We start from the raw sequence: 17,697 nt of genomic DNA on the forward strand, positions 1-17,697 counted from the left end.
AACTTGCGAGCAACTTATCTAACAGACAACCAGGTACTGCTTTCATACATTCGTTCTTTCGCTCTGTGTTTTGTTTACAACAATTAGCTACAGCTTCCAGCTACTTCTCTACATGAAACTTCCTGGCAGATTAAAACTGTGTGCCCGACTGAGACTCGAACTCGGGACCTTTGCCTTTCGCGGGCAAGTGCTCTACCAACTGAGCTACCCAAGTACAACCTACGCCCCGTCCTCACAGCTTTACTTCTGCCAGTATCTCGTCTCCTACCGTCCAAGGTCCCGAGTTCGAGTCTCGGTCCGGCACACAGTTTTAATCTGCCAGGAAGTTTCATATCAGCCCAATCTCCGCTGCTGAGTGAAAATCCCATTCTACTTCTCTACATAGCCACCGCTCCCACTGAAACGTTTGTCGTAGCTTTATACTAACTTTCCAATACCCTCGTCACAGCACACAGCCTCCTGTGCTTTCCGACAATTTTCTACACTGGGCTGCAGCTGGTTGTGTAGGTCAAGCTACTGTCTTCATAACCAGCGATTTATGTGTGCAGAAATGACAGTCAGAGGACGCCAAGTGCGGACTTAACGGTACGTGATCAAACACTTCTCATCGAAAATGCTGCAGTAGCGTCCTCATTGCTGTTGTAGTGCTTGGTGGAGAATTGTTATGAAGAAGGAAATGCATGACACATACGTTGTGTGGGTTGCATGAAATCAGGCGAAATCTCACGCAGGCACTCATATGTAGAGGGAGAAACTATTTTCTAGGCATCTTTACGTGCTCACGATGCGCTCAGAACTGAAAAGAGCAACGTGACACGATAAACGGGCATACTAGAGACACTGCCCCCACACATCTATGCATAGCTTCATCGGGTTTTTGCTATGGTTTCCAGTTCGTGAGCGATCTGACCTTACTTTCTGAATAGTCCTCGTGATACGACAGAGAAGTGTTTCTTCTGCTTCAAAGACATTTTATGCGACAGCAGGATGCGGCTTGACTTGGAAAATAAGAAACATATAATATTCGTGCACTGCAACAGAGGGAAAGTGGTAACGAGAAGTGCTATCTCTGATGTTATGACGTAGTGATATTTTACACCTTAGTCATTGCTGGCTTTGGAATATCCGAAGCGGAGCGCGCTATCTCTTACTGTTTCTGTCGTGAATATTGCTAGAGCGCAACTGGTCACACTCCTAGCTAGTGTGCAAAGAGCCGTTGTTTGCGTTCAGTAGGGAGCGGTAGCGAGGAGCCGCGTCGAGCATAAATAGTATGAAGAACTTGATAAAAAGGAAATGGAGAGTTCCAAGAATTTCGTCAAGTTGTAGGCTAAAAGCAAGTTTGAGTAATTCGGTTAATTGGCGAAAAGAAAAGTTGTGGATAAAAGGCATTGTGGTTCTTGATTAGTAACTTCGTTATCAGAAAACAATGCTGTTTATAGAGATAGGGAAAGGCTTCTGTGACCAGTGATTAACTCTTACGTTAATGTGAAAACGCAGTGTAGCAATTGTTAATTCAGCATGAGAGTGAAATGTGCTTAACAGTTAAGTGTGGATGAGTTTAGGCATTCTTAGAGAAGTGTGTTGCATACTGAAGTGTTAAGTAAGACGAAGCAATATTAATGTGCACTGTTGTTCCTTCAAAGTGACATCTTCCGTTTCATAGTTAAGAAACTAACATTTGCAAAGTGTAAGAGACGTGTGTGCATATTAGACACATGGTCAAATTATTTAGTAACGAAGCGTGTTCTCTCAGCGAAGCTACCAAACTCGATTCCGGTTGCCACAGAAATAAAAGATAACTACGAGTAATTTTACAGTTGTTCCGTGATAGGGACAGTTATTACAAAGGGTAATACTAAGTAGGAGCACGACACTTCCCTGCAAAATATTTATATAACGATGATAATATCGTTGTATACACTCATGCTCATAAATTAAGGATAATGCTGATACATGGTGAAACAACGCTCTGGTGGGCGGTTTGAGAGTTTAAATCACCCCGGGATATGACCATGTGGTGCATTTGATCTGCGATCGTCGTACGGGGCGCTGGGAGCAGTCCACAAACGCAGAGGTGTGTTGGTGCATGTTAGAGTACGGTACAGCGAGTAAGTTGCAGACTTTTTCAGACTTGCTAATGGTGACTGTGTTGAAAATGGCTCAAAGAACACATATTGATGACGTTATGAGGGGTAGAATACCAGGGCGACTAGACGATGGTCAAACACAGCAGGTCGTAGAACGGGCCCTCCGTGTGCCACAGAGTGTAATCTCAAGATTATGGCAAATATTCCAGCAGACAGGAAACGTGTCCAGGGGCCACAGTACGGGACGTTCACGTGTACAACACCACAAGAAGACCGATATCTCATCATCAGTGCCCGCAGATGTCCACGGAGTACTGCAGGTAGCCATGCTTGGGACATTATCACAGCCACTGGAACAGTTGTCTCCAGACACACAGTCTACAGACGACTGAACAGACATGATTCATTTTCCCGGAGACCTGCAAGGTACATTCGACTGACCCCTTTTCACAGCAGAGCCTCTAAAGCCTGGTGTCAAGAACACAGTACATAGTCAATGGAACAGTGGTCTCAGGTTTGTTCACGGGAGAGTCTAGGTATAGTCTGAACAGTGGTTCTCGCAGTGTTTTCATCTGGCGTGAACCTGGAACCAGATACCAACCCCTTAGAGTCCTTGAAAGGGACCTGTATGTAGGTCGTGATTTGCTGGTGTGAGGTGGGATTGTGATTGGTGCACGTACACCCCTGCGTGTCTTTGGAAGAGGAACTGTAACAGGTCGGGTGTAACGGGACGTCATTTTGCACCAGCATGTGCGCCTATTCAGAGGTACACTGGGTCCCACCTTGCTCCAGATGGATGAAAACGCGCGACCCCATCGAGCTGCCATCGTGGAGGAGTGCCTTGAAACAGAAGATATCAGGCGAATGGGGCGGCCTGCGTGTTCTCCAGACCTAAACCCCATCGAGCACGTCTGGGATGCACTCGGTCGACGTATCGCTGCACGTCTTCAAACCCCTACGACACTTCAGGAGCTCCGACAGGCACTGGTGCAAGAATGGGAGGCTATACCTAAGCAGCTGCTCGACCACCTGATCCAGAGTATGCCAACCCGTTGTGCGGCCTGTGTACGCGTGCATGGTGATCATGTCCCATATTGATGTCGGGGTACATGCGCAGGAAACAGTGGCGTTTCGTAGCACATGTGTTTCGGGACGGTTTTCTCAACTTATTACCAATACCGTGGACTTACAGACCTGTCATGTGAGTTCCCTATGTGCCTATGCTATTAGCGCTAATTTTGTGTAGTGCCACGTTGTGTGGCACCACATTCTGCTATTATAATTTATGAACATGAATGTGTTTTATAGAGGCTCCTTTGCAGCTGAAACATCCAGTGCATAAGATTGACTTGGAAGTTTGTCACAAAAATGGAAATTCAGTGTCAGTATTCCACGTTCCAAGAACCTCCCACTCGTACTAAACCTCCAGAAATGCCCCAGTTTAGCCGATGAGTCCGTAGATCGTGGTATGACGGGCGCACAGTACAACTGGCCACGCGTTACCACCCAAGGTTTGCGATATTTAAGCCAGTCCGTCCTTGAATTGAGTTAGTGAACCGACACGTAACAATTCTTCCTACCTGTTATGTGGAAATGCTCTTGTAGTTATAAGTCCCCTTGCAGAGCCGTAGCAGCGCCGTCGGATTCCGAAAGGGCAACACTACTGTCTATGTTTTACGTAATGAAGGAGTAAGAAGTTGGTTTTGTGCGGATAATTTTTTGATAGGATGCCATTATGATGCGTTCCATTAAGAAACACTTAAAATGAACTTGATCTACTAATTATAAGCTAACTACTAATAGTACGAGAGCATAATCGACCGCTTGATTAGATCGAAAGGCATCCTATCGATGACCGCCGACTATGGCGCGCAGCCTGTATCAGTTATGCGAAAGTTATTCATTTATTTGTCAACATCAACGTTTCCTGGCATTTTAAAATTACTGAAAGATAGTATTTATGACCCGCAGACTCTTCCCAATCTCTGAATGCAAAAGGAAACTTTTGTTAGCAAACTGTTTATTAATAACAATTATTTGATTCGCGCCAGAATACATGTACTTTCCCTACGCATCTCTTTGCTGATGTCATGAGCGATTTTTGCATCAGCATCTCATCCAACTGGGTGTGAAAGCGCCAGATGGCCAACCGCCTCCGCTAGCCATCATGGGAACCTACCACTCGGTCCTTACTCCGTAGGTATTGTAGTGCTGATACATTCACTTCACACATGTGAAATAGCAAACCTGCAAATAAAGAAAAATGCGCTCTTGTCTGCATATAAGGAGTACGGTAAAATGTGTATGTTTCACTTTTTGGCGCACACATGCATGCTTATCTAAGGCGTAATTACTAAGTGTGGAATAAACTGTTCGACTCGTCGTCGGTTACATGCACGTATTGAAACCGTAATTTACGTTCTCTACGAGTATGTAAGGAGAATTTTGAAAAATGCATATCCTAAAAACATAAGTGTGTATACTAACCACAGTTCTTCCATGTTTGTCATATGTTTAACATTTTAACAGCAATTTTACGAATGCTTGTTTATGTCTGAACAAAAAAACTGTATAATTTGAATCGTGTATTTGGAAAACCGTACCTGAATGAGGGAATTAAACCTGTCTAAAAGTATTTAGTTACACCATTTGGTTGTTATCGAAGCTTCAGCTGCGAAGCCATTCAACGATTTATTTTCTGGTCCCTGTGGTGTTATGCAATTAAACATCAAGGTGATAGTAACATGTACACTGAATAGGGGATTTGAGAAGATCACTTTAATGATTTACAGAAACTGAATTTTATTGAAACAGTATCTTCGTGATTGTATCTTCAACTTGCTTCTTTTTAATACGTCGTTTCTTGCAACAGATTGAAGTAAGGGAAATGCTCTACAGCCTCATCACAGCCCTAACTAATTACTGCAGTCACTGTAACAGTAACTTGCCTATGTGATCATTATCAGTAGAAGTAGATAAGTACCAGGGTGCACCATTATTAATAGCGAAAACTTTTGCGGGTAAAAGTATACTACAATAGACGCAAAATTGTACAAGTACACAGGGGTCTGAAAATCCCATATACCCCCAGAAACCGATTTTTGTTTCTCGGAATGTGTGAAGTTTGTCGCGCAACAACTCATAACGCTATAGCGGCTGCATGTAGTATTGTTTAGACTGCGCGTCGATAAGATATCTGCGTGCCCGTGCACTTGTTAAGCGTATCAGTGATGTTAAAAATATAACAGAGGCCACTGCATTAATCGTTAGTGGCCTGTGATAGCACATGGCGCATTTATTTTTCCTTTAAATATTTGTGAATGCAGTTGGTGCTACATGAAAATAAACAGTTGATCGCTGTTAGATGTGACCACACTTGATTGTGACTGGTGTCTGTCTTCTAACCTGAGGATAATGTTCCTTTCAGGCGTAATTCATAACTGATCGACTGTGAGAAACGAACAACGAGACAGTAATGGGAACTTACATGCTCCGAGGCCCGTTTAAATTCTGAGTAGTCAGGTAATTTTTATTTTTAGTATCATGTGCATGAGTGCCAGTGTTATTTAAAAATTCTGGACAGCTTTGAAAGATAACTCTGTTACTGAGTGAATGTAATGTGATGGTGTTATTAGGAAGCCTAGCCCCTTAAGAAGTGTCTCCAGGTGTCTCGCGGACACATATTGCTATATATAATCGTTTTCGCACATTTCTGTGCCTTGATAATTTATGTCTAAATAGATAATTGCAACAGGGTATATTATTCCACAAGGCGTTAATGAGAAGAGGACATACACAAAGCCAGCAGATTATCTGAAATGCTGATCAATAAAAATGGCAATCTTCTGATGAAGTTATTATCAGTGCACATGCAACATACCTCCTACACCTTCACCCACGAATATAGCTTGTCGTCATCCATCACTTTTAAGGTGCAACAAATGTTTAATTTTTAATGATAAGAACAACAATAAAGGATATAAAATGTTATAATATTCTATCAACGACCGTTTTGCTACAATGAAATATATCAATATTTTATTGTAATAAAAATTATTGGTTTACAGTGCCGAATATTACATTGCTTCGGCATAAAGTCCAAGAAATTGCAATTCCTAATACGAGGCTAATCCCAAAAGTAAGGTCTTCTATTTTTTATAAGTACATATACAGACCTGTTTATTTCTACAATGTTTTACATCAGTTTACAGCTTGAACATTTAGCTACTTTTCGACATAATCACCATTTATGTCGATGCATTTTTGTAGACGCTGTGGCAGTTTTTGTACGCCCTTGTCATACCAGCTCGCCGCCATTCTGTTCAGAAAGTTATGAACCGCTTCTTTCACCTCGTCATCGGAGCTGAATCGCTTTCAGGCCAAATGTTCTTTTAACCTAGGGAACAGGTGATCGTCACTGGGCGCCAAGTCAGGACTATAGGGTGGGTGGGTAATTATGTTCCACTGAAACTGTTGCAGGAGACTAACGGATTGCCGAGCGATGTGTCGGCGAGTGTTGTCATGGAGAATGTGTACGCCCTTGCTCAACATTCCTCTTCTCCGGTTCTGAATTCCCCGTTTGAGTTTTTCAGAGTCTCACAGTACCTTTCAGCGTTAATTGTGGTCCCAGTGAGACAGCTCCGACGACGAGGTGAAAGAGGAGGTTCATAACTTTCTGAACAGCATGGCATATGACATGGGCAACCAAAAACTGCCACAGCGTCTACAAAAATGCATCGACAGAAATGGTGATTATGTCGAAAAATAGCTAAATGCTCTGGCTGTAAACTGACGTAAACCGCTGTAGAAAAAAACATGTCTATGTACTTCTAAAAAAATTAGGAGACCTTACTATTGGGATTACCCTCGCAATACGTCGCAACACACATCAAAAAGTTTGAGAATTATTTGGGGCACGCAATTAACTGAAGAACTGCAACAGCAGTAAACTTTCAGAAGCAAAGCAAAGAGGATCATGCACTTCTTGCTAACACCGTTTTTTCACATTCAGCATCACTTCTGCATTCAAGCAGTCTTATATCAAACGGTAGACTAATAACATTTTCGAAGGATGATCTTGGCATGTCAAAGTTACAACCTGCTTTTTGCCAAGCATATTGTAATATAGGCTTGTTCTTCGGTCAAATGTGCATACTGTTCCATTCCACCTCGCTTTGACCGCTTCATTGAAATCCCAAACCTACACTCTGAATAGCTGTGCAAAATTATCAGCTCAGTAGAAAAAGTTTGTTGTCCAGACAGCATAGTTATTTTAAGCAAGAGGAAATATGGCAGTAAGTCATAACACTGAAAAGTGTGTGCTTTGGGTCCTATTATATCAATATTTTGTTTCTTCGTGTTGCCAAATTTTCTTTCTTAGGTTTTTAACAGGCGGTCATTCAAATGTCTCTGGTGGTAAGAAGCGCAGTTTAAATGCAAATGCTCGTAGCATTGTCTTTTGGATTAGCGATTTATATTCTAAGCACATTTTCGCACATTCCTGAACGTTCGAGGTCACGCACTACCCTTGCTAGTACAAGGTCTTTCAAATTCCCTCTCGCCTTACTCAGTGTAGCGTGGTGTGCCAGTTCTTTGTGTGTGCTCACTAACCGTGTCAGCTTTGTTGCTAACACCACGTGCGTATAGCCTGTCAATGTGCGGCTTTTCGAAGCTGAAATCTTCCCGGTGAGAGCACAAGCCCGTTCACACGAGCAAGCCATCTACATATACATCTACATTCATACTCCGCACGTCACCTGATGGCGTGTAGCGGAGGGTACTTAAAGTACCTCTCTCCCTTCTATTCCAGTCTCGTATTGTTCGTGGAATGACAGATTGTCGGCATGCCTCTGTGTGGGCTCTAATCTCTCTAATTTTATCCTCATGGTCTCTTCGGGAGATATACGTAGGAGGGAGCAATATACTGCTTGACTCCTCGGTGAAGGTATGTTCTCGAAACTTCAACAAAAGCCCGTGCCGAGCTACTGAGCGTCTCTCCTGCAGAGTCTTCCACTGGAATTTATCTATCATCTCCGTAACGCTTTCGCCGTTACTAAATGATCCTCTAATGAAGCGCACTGCTCTCCGTTGGATCTTCTCTATCTCTTCTATCAACCCTATCTGGTACGTATCCCACACTGCTGAGCAGTATTCAAGCAGTGGGCGAACAAGCGTACTGTAACCCACTTCCTTTGTTTTCGGATTGCATTTCCTTAGGATTGTTCCAGTGAATCTCAGTCTGGCATCTGCTTTATCGACGATCAACATTATATGGTTCAAATGGCTCTGAGCACTATGGGACTTCACTTCTAAGGTCATCAGTCCCCTAGAACTTAGAACTACTTAAACCTAACTAACCTAAGGACATCACACACATCCATGCCCGAAGCAGGATTCGAACCTGCGACCGTAGCGGTCGCGCGGTTCCAGACTGTAGCGCCTCGAACCGCTCGGCCACCACGGCCGGCGATCAACATTATATGATCATTCCATTTTAAATCACTCGTAATGCGTACTCCCAGATAATTTATGGCATTAACTGCTTCCAGTTGCTGACCTACTATATTGTAGCTAAATGATAAGGGATCTTTCTTTCTATGTATTCGCACCACATTACACTTGTCTACATTGAGATTCAATTGCCATTCCCTGCACCATGCGCCAATTTGCTGCAGATCCTCCTGCATTTCAGTACAACTTTCCATTGTTTCAACCTCTCGATATACCACACCATCATCCGCAAAAAGCCTCAGTGAACTTCAGAAGTCATCCACAAGGTCATTTATGTATATTATGAATAGCAACGGTCCTACGACACTCCCCTGCACCTCGTAACCCAACTGAAAAATGACTTGTGTTCAATGTAGCTTTTAAGTTATACACTGAAGCACGAAAGAAACTGGAAGGCGTATTCAAATATAGAAATATGTAAACAGGCAGAATGCGGGACTGCGGTCGGCAACGCCTGTATAAGACAAGTGTCTGACGCAGTTGTGAGGTCGGTTACTGCTGCTACAATGGAAGCTTATCAAGATTTGAGTTTGAACGTGGTATTATAGCCGGCACACGAGCGATGGGACACTGCATCTCCGAGGCAGCGATGAAGTGGGGATTTTCCTGTACGACCATTTCAAGAGTGTATCGTCAATATCAGGAATACGGTAAAACATCAAATCTCCGACCGCACTGCGGCCGCAAAAAGATCTTGCAAGAACGGCACCAACGACGACCGAAGAGAATCGTTCAACGCGACAGAAGTGCAACCCTTCTGCAAACTGCTGCAGATTTCAAAGCCGGTCCATCAACATGTGTCAGCGTGCGAACCATTCAACGAAACATCATAGATAAGGGCTCTCGGAGCCAAAGGCCCACTCGTGTATCCTTGATGACTGCACTACACAAAGCTAAACGCCTCACCTAGGCCCGACAACAACGACATTGGACTGTTGATGACTGAAAACATGTTGCCTGGTCGGACGAGTCTCGTTTCAAATTGTATCGAGCAGATGGACGTGTACAGGAATGGAGACAAGCTCACGAATCCATGTCAGCAGGGGACTCTTCAAGCTGTTGGATTCTCTACAGGGTGTTACAAAAATGTACGTCCAAACTTTCAGGAAACATTCCTCACACACAAAGAAAGAAAAGATGCTATGTGGTGTCCGGTTAACGCTTACTTTCCATGTTAGAGCTCATTTTATTACTTCTCTTCCATTAACCATGGAATGGAAGCACACAGCAACAGAACGTACCAGAGTGACTTCAAACACTTTGTTACAGGAAATGTTCAAAATGTCCTCCATTAGCGAGGATACATATATCCACCCTCCGTCGCATGGAATCCCTAATGCGCTGATGCAGCCCTGGAGAATGGCGTATTGTATCACAGCCGTCCACAATACGAGCACGAAGAGTCTCTACATTTGGAACCGGGGTTGCGTAGACAAGAGCTTTCAAATGGCCCCATAAATGAAAGTCAAGAGGGTTGAGGACAGGAGAGCGTGGAGGCCATGGAATTGGTCCGCCTCTACCAATCCATCGGTCATCGAATCTGTTGTTGAGAAGCGTACGAACACTTCGACTGAAATGTGCAGGAGCTTCATCGTGCATGAACCACATGTTGTGTCGTACTTGTAAAGGCACATGTTCTAGCAGCACAGGTAGAGTATCCCGTATGAAATCATGATAACGTGCTCCATTGAGCGTAGGTGGACGAAACTAATATGAGCTCTAACATGGAAGTTGAGCGTTTCCGGACACATGTCCACATAACATCTTTTCTTTATTTGTATGTGAGGAATGTTTCCTGAAGGTTTGGCCGTACCTTTTTGTAACACCCTGCATAATGGAGTGGAGCGTGTGCAGTTGGAGTGATATGGGACCCCTCATACGTCTAGATACGACGCTGACAGGTTACACGTACGTAAGCATCCTGTCTGATCACCTGCATCCATTCATGCCCACTGCGCATTCCGACGGATTTGAGCAATTCCGGCAGGACGTGCCGAATCGCGTTCTGCGATAGACTGTCCCACGCAACTTGCACCTTTGTTGCAATTCGGCAATGGTTCTTGTAAGATGTGGAGCATGAGGAAGTTCCCGCTTCACTATGGCTCATACGTGTTCAATAGGCGAGAGATATGTTGGTGTTGCTGGTCAGGGAAGTAGTTATACACTATGAACGTTGCGTCGCAGCGGCCGTATGTGGATGCAAATTGTCCTGCTGGAAAATCACATCACATTCCTTTTGAAGAAACGGCAATAGTACGGCAATAACAGCCTGTAGAATGTAGCGGCCACCGGTTACTTTACCCTGCAGCGACACCAAATAGGACTGCGAGTCTTAACTGATGGCCCCCACTCGATATAGCCTGGCGTGGGACATGTGTGTCGTTGGTGAATGCACTCCGAAATAGACCGCTACCACTCGAGTGTAGTCCATTCCTCGCATACGAACAGAAAGAGCTGTCATGACTGAACACAATAGAGCGACATATTACGACCCAGTCAACTCCTTCACGACGCCGGAACAGACAAGCTAGGTGGTGTCTTGGTGTCAGTGTTAGCACACGTGATTTTAGCCCTGTTTGAGCACACTGTTCCAATGTTACTTGGTGCTCATTAGGTGCAATATGTGCCCAAGTTTCTTCTCTAGATGATGTTCGGTCCCCCACTGTTGCTGTCACAACGCGTCAATCCTGGCTGCGTCTGCATTACGTAGACGTCCAGAACCAGCTTTACTGGAGCGCGAATGTTCAACAGGTCACTGCTGAAAGCAGCAACGTACCAAAGATACGTTGTTCCCAAATTGTGCAGTAACCCATCGACACGCCCATCCAGCTTCCCGTAGGCCAATAATGTGACACTGATCAAATGGCTGAAGTTGTTTAGAGGGGTATGTCCTCGCCGGCGAGGTATGGTTATACCCTAGAATGAATTTCACCGCTAAACCCAACAAAATGATTGCCTGCAGTAACAAAAAGGGGGTGAACAGACTGGCCTCGAGAGTGCCACCTTATCGCCAATGACGGTGCGCAATCAATCATTAACACTAGAGCCCCTCAGTATGCACATATTGCACTCTGGCGCCCCTGAACACAGTCCCTAATGGTGTTACATGTTTCTTCCGACAGTATATGTATTTTCAAATGTGGCCAATCTTACATCAAGATGTTTATTACTGTCTACATCCGACATAAGAGAAGAATGACACTTGTTCTAAAATCACATTCTCCACAGTGTTTTTGGATCGGAGCAGATCTTTGTCCCAGAAAGACGTAATTTTAGTCTAGGTCTTAGAAACACAGTATTGTTTGCAAAGGTAATTCAGGTGGTACAGTGCACGTTGTAGGTCCTCTTCTTTTTATTGCTGTATCAAGATATAATTTGCTTGAATTAAACCATTTACCATGGTGCCTTTTGGTATTCTAATACCATTTTTTATGTTTTGCTTCTAGTTACGGATAATGTAACTAATATGGATATTAAAAAGAATGGGTGATATTTTGCATTCTTGACGTACTCTTATTTTTTGAATTTTTTCCGTACTTGAATCACTTGTACACTACTGGCCATTAAAATTGCCACACCACGAAGATGACATGCTACAGACGCGAAATTTAACCGACAGGAAGAAGATTCTGTGATATGCAAATGATTAGCTTTTCAGAGCATTCACACGAGGTTGGCGCCGGTGGCGACACTTACAACGTGCTGGCATGAAGAGATTTCCAACCGATTCCTCATACACAAACAGCACTTGACCGGAGTTGCCTGGTGAAACGTGTTGTGATGCTTCGTGTAAGAAGGAGAAATGCGTACCATCACGTTTCCAACTTTGATCAAGGTCGGATTGTAGCCTATCGCGATTGCGGTTTATCGTATCGCGACATTGCTGTTCACGTTTGTCGAGATCCAATCACTGTTAGCAGAATATGTAATCGGTGGTTTCAGGAGGGTAATACGAACGCCGTGCTCCATCCCAACGGCGTCGTATCACGTGCAGTCGAGATGACAGGCTTCTTATCCGCGTGGCTGTAACGGATCGTGCAGCCACGTCTCGATCCCTGAGTCAACAGATGGGAACGTTTGCAAGACAACAATCATCTGCACGAACAGTTCGACGACTTTTTCAGCAGCATGGACTATCAGACCATGGCTGCGATTACCCTTGACCCTGCATCAAAGACAGGAGCGCCTGCGACGGTGTACTCAACGATGAACCTGGGTGCACGAATGGCAGAACGTCAATTTTTCGGATGAATCCAGGTTCTGTTTGCAGCATCATTATGGTCGCATCCGTGTTTGGCGACATCGTGGAGATCGCACATTGGAAGCGTGTATTCGTTATCACCCGGCGTGATGGTATGGGGTGCTATTGGTTACATGTCTCGGTCACCTGTTGTTCGCATTGATGGTACTTTGAACAGTGGACGTTACATTTCAGATGTGTTACGACCCGTTGCTCTACCCTTCATTCGCTCCCTTCAACATGCGGTCGTGCATTATCCTGCTGGAGGTCCTGTACGGGCCTTTCTGGATACAGAAATGTTCGACTGCTGCCCTGGGCAGCACATTCTCCAGATGTGAAAACGTCTGGTCAATGGTGGCCGAGCAACTTTCTCCTCGCAGTACGCAAGTCACTAATCTTGATGAACTGTGGTATCGTGTTGAAGCTACATGGGTAGCTGTACCTGTACACGCCATCCAAGCTCTGTTTGACTCAATGCCTAGGCGTATCAAGGTCGTTATTACGGCCAGAGGTGGTTCTGGGTACTGATTTCTCAGGATCTATGCACCCAAATTGCGTGAAAATGTAATCACATGTCAGTTCCAGTATAATATATTTGTCCAATGAATACCCGTTTATCATCTGCATTTCGTCTGGGTGTAGCAATTTTAATGGCCAGAAGTGTATTTACTGTAATTTTTATTTCTTTTACAGGCTACTTACACTGGGATGACAAAAGTCATGGGATACCTCCTAATATCGTATCGGACCTGCTTTGCCTACCGTAATGCAGCGACTCGACGTGGCATGGACTCTACGCGTTGTTGGAAGTCCCCTGCAGAAACATTGAGCCATGCTGCCTCTGCAGCCGTCCACAAATGTGAAATTGTTGCTGGTACAGGATTTTGGGCACGGAATGGTCTCTCGATATACGTCCCATAAATGTTCGATGGGGTTCCTGTCGGCCGATCTGGAAAGCCGAATGTTTGTCCAGAATGTTCTTCAAACCAATTACGAACAATTGTGGCCCTGTGACATGGCTCATTGTCAGAGGTAAAAATTACATCGTTGTTTGGTAACACGAAGTTCATGAACGGCTGTAGATGGTCTCCAAGTAGCCCAGCACAATCATTTCCAGCCAATGATCGGTTCAGTTTGACCTGGGGACTCAGTCCATTTCGTGTAAACAAAGCTCACGACATTATGGAGCCACCATCATCTTACCACAGTATCTTTATGACAATTTGGGTGTATAGCATTCGTATGGTGTATGCCACAGACTGACCCTACTATCAGCTCTTACCAACTAAAATCGAGACCTATATGAGCAGGCCAAGGTTTTGCAGTGGTCTAGGGTCCAAGGGTACGGTCACGAGCCGAGAAGGGACGAAACAGGCAATATGCCATACCATTAGCAAACGCATTCGCGTCGGTCATATGCTGCTCTAGCCCATTAACGTCAGATTTAGCGGCACTGGCCTAACGGATACGTTCGTCCTAGGTTCCGCGTTGACTTCCGGTAATTTCACGCAGTGTTGCTTTTCTATTAGCACTGGCAGCTCTACGCAAATGCCGCTGCCCTCGGTCTTTAAGTGAAGACCATGGGCCAGTGTTGTCCGTGGTGAGAGGTAATGCCTGAAATTTAGTATTCTCGGCCTCGAGCATTGATGTATGTGATGTTCAAATGGCTCTAAGCACTATGGGACTTAACTGCTTTGGTCATTAGTCCCCTAGCACTTAGAACTACTCAAACCTAACTGACCTAAGGACATCACACACATCCATGCCCGAGGCAGGATTCGAACCAGTGACCGCAGCGGCCGCGCAGTTCCCGACTGTAGCGCCTAGAACCGCTCGGCCACTCCGGCCGGCTGTGTGTGATGTCCTTAGGTTAGTTAGGTTTAAGTAGTTCTAAGTCTAGCGGACTGATGACCTCATATGTTAAGCCCCATAGTGCTTAGAGCTATTTGAACCATTTTTCGGCGTACTCTTGAGTCGGTGGACACGGAATGTTGAATTCCATAATCATTTCCGAAATGGAATGTCCCACGTGTCTAACCCCAAGTAACAATCCGCGTTCAATGTCTGTTGATTTCCGCCGTGCGGCCATAATCATGTCGGAAACTTTTCACACGGATCACCTGGCCACAAATGACAGCTCAGCCAGTACACAGCACTTTTATACCCCATGTAAGCGATACTACCACCCGTCTGTACAGGGTGGTTCATTGATAGTTATCGAACCAAATATCTCACGAAATAAGCATCAAACGAAAAAACTACAAAGAAGGAAACTCGTCTAGCTTGCAGGGGGAAACCAGATGGCGCTATGGTTGGTCCGCTAGATGGCGCTGCCATAGGTCAAACGGATATCAACTGCGTTTTTTTAAATAGGAACCCCCATTTTTTATTACATATTCGTGTAGTACGTAAACAAATATGAATGTTTTAGTTGGACCACTTTTTTCGCTGTGTAATAGATGGCGCTGTGGCACACAATTTTAGACGAACAGTTCGTAACAGGTAGGTTTTTTAAATTAAAATACAGAACATAGGTACGTTTGAACCTTTTATTTCGGTTGTTCCACTGTGATAGATGTACCTTTGTGAACTTATCATTTCTGAGAACGCATGGTGTTACAGCGTGGTTACCTGTAACTACCACATTAATGCAATAAGTGCTCAAAATGATGTCCGTCAACCTTAATGCATTAGGCAATACGTGTAACGACATTCCTCTCAACAGCGAGTAGCTCGCCTTCCTTAATGTTCGCACATCCATTGATAATGCCCTCACGCCTGTTGTCAGGCCTTGTCGGTGGATCACGATAGCAAATATCCTTTTACTTTCCCCATACAAACAAATCCGGCGACATCGGATCCGGTGAAGGTGCGGGCTTCTATGACCAATCCACCTGTCATGAAATATGCTATTCAATCCCGCTTCAACAGCACGCGAGTTAGGTGCCGGACATTCATCATGTAGGAAGTACATCGCCATTCTGTCATGCAGTGAAACATCTTGTAGTAACATCGGTAGAGCATTACGTAGGAAATCAGAATAAATTGCACCATTTAGATTGCCATCGATAAAATGGGGGCCAATTATCCTTCCTTCCATAATGCCGCACCATACGCTAACCCGGCAAGATCGCTGATGTTACACTTGTCGCAGCCATCGTGGATTTTCCGTTACCCAGTAATGCATATCATGCCGGTTTACGTTACCGCTGTTGGTGACTGACGCTGTTGGTAAATAGAACGCGTGAAAAAATCTGTCATCGTCCCGTAATTTCTCTTGTGTCCAGTGGCACAACTGTACACGACGTTCAAAATCATCGCCATGCAATTCCTGGTGCATAGAAATATGGTACGGGTGCAATCGATGTTGATGTAGCATTCTCAACACCGACATTTTTTTGAGATTCTCGATTCTCGCGCAATTTGTCTGCTACTGATGTGGGGATTAGCCGCGACAGCAGCCAAAACACCTACCTGGGCATAATTTCCTTAAATAACGTAACTATCCGGCGAACAGTCCGGACGCCATTGGTAAACGGTTCATTTTAACACGGGTAATGTATCACGAAACAAATACCGTCCACACTGGCGGAATGTTACGCGATACGACGTATTTATACGTTTGTGACTAATTCAGCGCCATCTATCACAAAGCGAAAAAAGTGGTCCAACTAAAACATTCATATTTCTTTACGTACTACACGAATATGTAATAAAAAATGGGAGTTCCTATTTTAAAAAAAAAAACGCAGTTGATATCCGTTTGACCTATGGCAGCGCCATCTAGCGGGCCAACCATAGCGACATCTGGTTTCCCCTTCAAGCTAGACAAGTTTCGTTCTTTGTAGTTTTTTCGTATGACGCTTATTTCGTGAGCTATTTGGCCTAGTCACGATCACTGGACCACCCTGTACATGTGCATACCACTATCCCATGGCTGGGGGACCTACACTCCTGGAAATGGAAAAAAGAACACATTGACACCGGTGTGTCAGACCCGCCATACTTGCTCCGGACACTGCGAGAGGGCTGTACAAGAAATGATCACACGCACGGCACAGCGGACACACCAGGAACCGCGGTGTTGGCCATCGAATGGCGCTAGCTGCGCAGCATTTGTGCACCGCCGCCGTCAGTGTCAGCCAGTTTGCCGTGGCATATGGAGCTCCATCGCAGTCTTTAACACTGGTAGCATGCCGCGACAGCGTGGACGTGAACCGTATGTGCAGTTGACGGACTTTGAGCGAGGGCGTATAGTGGGCATGCGGGAGGCCGGGTGGACGTACCGCCGAATTGCTCAACACGTGGGGCGTGAGGTCTCCACAGTACATCGATGTTGTCGCCAGTGGTCGGCGGAAGGTGCACGTGCCCGTCGACCTGGGACCGGACCGCAGCGACGCACGGATGCACGGAAAGACCGTAGGATCCTACGCAGTGCCGTAGGGGACCGCACCGCCACTTCCCAGCAAATTAGGGACACTGTTGCTCCTGGGGTATCGGCGAGGACCATTCGCAACCGTCTCCATGAAGCTGGGCTACGGTCCCGCACACCGTTAGGCCGTCTTCCGCTCACGCCCCAACATCGTGCAACCCGCCTCCAGTGGTGTCGCGACAGGCGTGAATGGAGGGACGAATGGAGACGTGTCGTCTTCAGCGATGAGAGTCGCTTCTGCCTTGGTGCCAATGATGGTCGTATGCGTGTTTGGCGCCGTGCAGGTGAGCGCCACAATCAGGACTGCACTCGACCGAGGCACACAGGGCCAACACCCGGCATCATGGTGTGGGGAGCGATCTCCTACACTGGCCGTACACCTCTGGTGATCGTCGAGGGGACACTGAATAGTGCACGGTACATCCAAA

The 17,697-nt window shown here is 45.3% G+C and overlaps 1 protein-coding gene across 1 annotated transcript in view; it reads right to left on the reverse strand.

Annotated features, from left to right (window-relative positions):
- Positions 1-17,697, reverse strand: part of LOC126272251 (monocarboxylate transporter 9) — a 627,258-nt gene that overhangs the window by 118,123 nt on the left and 491,438 nt on the right. The gene's annotated exons all lie outside the window — the stretch shown is intronic.

The sequence above is a fragment of the Schistocerca gregaria genome, chromosome 5, assembly GCF_023897955.1.
Source record: "Schistocerca gregaria isolate iqSchGreg1 chromosome 5, iqSchGreg1.2, whole genome shotgun sequence".
Taxonomy (NCBI): Eukaryota; Metazoa; Arthropoda; class Insecta; order Orthoptera; family Acrididae; genus Schistocerca; species Schistocerca gregaria.